Source organism: Dendrobates tinctorius, unplaced genomic scaffold (assembly GCF_039654945.1).
Source record: "Dendrobates tinctorius isolate UK_male_01 unplaced genomic scaffold, ASM3965494v1 ptg000033l, whole genome shotgun sequence".
Classification (NCBI taxonomy): Eukaryota; Metazoa; Chordata; class Amphibia; order Anura; family Dendrobatidae; genus Dendrobates; species Dendrobates tinctorius.
Window position 1 is genome coordinate 16,858,458 of NW_027361701.1, and position 3,298 is coordinate 16,861,755.

Below are 3,298 nucleotides of genomic sequence, written 5' to 3' on the forward strand. Positions count from 1 at the left end.
AATACATAATCACTACAAAATCCACCAGGCAGACCAATTGTCGCTTCCACTGATTCAGTTTTATCTCCACTTTCTGTTTATCTTGAGAAAATCTTTACACCATTGGTTAAAAAGACAAGATCTTTCCTCCTAGATACAGGACAATTTTTGAGTATCATCCAACAATTAGGCAAAGTTCCTCCAGGCAGCATCCTCACCACCATGGATGTTAACAGTCTATACACTTCAATCACCCATGACAAAGGGATTGAAGCCGCGAGATTCCTACTAGATTCTTCTGACCTATCCCCTGACTCTATCCAACTCTGTCTGGATCTTCTCAATCTGGTGCTACATGAGAACTATTTCCTATATGAAGACACATACTATATACAGAGGTGTGGTACTGCGATGGGCGCAAATATAGCGCCAGCTTACGCAAATGCCTATATGAATCATTTTGAAATTACCTATATATTCACCAATGATCTATTTACACAGTACGCCTTAGAGTACCACCAGTATATTGATGATATTTTCTTTATTTGGACAGGAACGCCAGCATCATTACACAATTTTCATGTATACCATAACTCAGTTTTTCTGGAACTACAGTTTACATTACATTTAAGTACTGAATCGGTTCCCTTTCTGGACACACAAATACTACAGGATAATGAGGGTAATCTCTCCACGGATCTATACTACAAACCTACGGACAGCAATATATTGCACTATTCAAGTTGCCACCCGAAGACCACCAAAAATAGTTTACCACGCTCACAATTCAATAGGGTAGCACGCATTGTATCAGATCAGGACACCCGTAACGAGAGACTGGACACAATGGCCAAAAAATTTAGGGAGAGACATTATCCATCAAGATTACTAGAGGTCGAAAAGGAACGAATATTAGCTCCTCCATCTCCACCACCCAAAACATACCCCAAGGAAAGGGTTCCGTTTGTCCACACATTTCATCCACTGATGCCCAAAGTATATTCCATCATCAAAAAACATTGGCCTCTTCTTTCCAAAGCCTACCCGGATATTAATTCCTTTGAAGCCCCAATATTGATTTACACAAAACGACCCACTAATATCCGTGATAAAATAGTAAGGGCGGATATAGGTAGCAAACTACCAAATATGACCCAGAGATTATTGGCTTCGCGAAGTCATGGGACATTTCCATGTTTAAATTGTGCAGCCTGCTCAAATGTAATCAGATCGGATAATATTACCCACCCAAGGACAGGTAAATCATTCCCAATATGCGGCTATTACACATGTGACTCTAATTTTGTGGTGTACCTAGTGAAGTGCCCGTGCGGTCTCCTCTATGTAGGGGAAACAACTCAGCATGTAAAAGACCGCATCGCTAGCCATAAGTCTACGATTAGGTGTCAGAAGAATTGGCTACCACTACCTGAACACTTCTCTAGGCTCCGACACTCGGTTGCACAGTTAAAATATCAAGTCATTGAACAGGTACCTCGCCCAAGAAGGGGTGGGGATCATATAAAACTCCTGAGAGAAAGGGAAACTTTTTGGATTCACAAACTGGATACTTTAGCCCCTAGAGGACTCAACAGAGAGATAGATTGGCTCATATGAACACCATTAACCTGTTTTCTGTTTTTTTACAGACTCGCTAGTATACCATTATCCTAGGTGAGTTTGCTCCTCCCCCTTGGCTTTGTTATTTTTATTTTTATTTTTATGTTTATTTTATTCTCTACTACTTTGTGCATGGGCCACTACCAACCAATTCATTCCTAATTTTGTTCTAGTTTCACAGTTTTTTCTTCTTATATTCATCATTTTTTATATATTTTTTTATATTTTTTATTATTTCATTATTCTTTTCTTTTTTCATGTTTTTCAAATTTTTTTTATATTTTTCAGTTTTTTCAGTTTTGTATTCTTTTGTTTTTATTTATTTTTTATTTTATTTCAATTCACCTTCTATAAACATATATGTATATATGTGTATATTATATGTGTATATATATCTCAGGTCTGTATTTACAGTACTGTACCAACAGGCTATCTGCCACATCTACCTAAACTTGATACATGCCCTATTTTTCTTGACACCATACACATGGGGTTAACTCCAATACAACTCTGCTCCTAGAGCTGCAAGACAAGGCCCCCTGTTACCCTGGTAACCGTCTGGCTTATCCATTCTCTAAACAAAGTCCCTGAGTCTGCGCAGTACACACAGGGTAATGCCAGGTCACTTCAGGCCCTGGAATCTCATTTCCTGTTTGACATCATCACAGGGCTCACATATAAAGCACTGCAGGCTATTAGCCACAGGATGCCACCTCTGGGAGCACTTCCTTCTCTGAGCACACATCAGGTAACAATATGAGATAGGACAGGGACTAACATGCAAGGCATAGTGCTGACTTCTATGTGCACATTCTGCTCTGTAATGACTCACTCACCAGACCCTGTAGGCACACACAGTGCAAACAAGCACTTAACCCCTTATGTGTATCTTTTACTCTATCATATGATGACACCATCATTACTCAAAAATAGTTCTATATGTATATATACACATATATTTACCCTTTAAAGAAACATCTTTACACTGACATAATATGTGGCCGTTACATATGTGAAATGACTAACTGCATATCCGATAATTCCTTTCAGCCATTTATCTTGGTATTTCTTCTTGAGAGATTCTCCTCTCCTTCTGCACCCTATACAAACCTCCAATATTGGAATAAGGTAATACCCTCCTTGATATCTTAGTTCTAGTTGGTGCTAGTTTACTAGGCATTTGATTGATGTATCCTTAACTATGGATTATCATACTGTATATATTGTATATATGTATATGTTCTTACCTTGTGTTCTACTGGGATAATGTTTATATTTTATTGATTTTTGTGATTTGTTTATCTGTTTTTGTCAATCTCTGATATATCTCTCTTTATATTTCAGCGATAATATGATAAAGGCTCGGGCTGAGCCGAAACATCTTTTATTTATATCGCTTCCACTGTGTGCTATATTCCTGTTTGGCTCCCACATGTAATAAAATGAACACCTATTTGCATAAAGTCTCTTTGAGTGTGCGGTGAATTTAATTAACTTTCATGAAAGGCACACGGAATCAGTGCCTGGCAGGCATCCTTGAGCAGCACACAAAATCAGTGCCTGGCAGCCCCCAACAAGGCAGCACACGGAATCAATACCTGGCAGCCCCCCACTGGCAGCGTATTGAATCAGTGCCTGACTGTCACCCACAGGCAGCACACAGAATGAGTACCTGGCAGCCACCCGTGGGCAGCACACA

The 3,298-nt window shown here is 39.2% G+C and overlaps 1 long non-coding RNA gene across 1 annotated transcript; it reads left to right on the top strand.

Annotated features, from left to right (window-relative positions):
- The first annotated feature begins 2,207 nt into the window (after positions 1 to 2,207).
- On the top strand, positions 2,208 to 3,065 carry LOC141087474 (uncharacterized). Its single transcript, XR_012231664.1, has 3 exons — positions 2,208 to 2,347; positions 2,650 to 2,727; positions 2,944 to 3,065. It is a non-coding gene; the product is annotated as an uncharacterized lncRNA (long non-coding RNA).
- Positions 3,066 to 3,298: the final 233 nt, after the last annotated feature.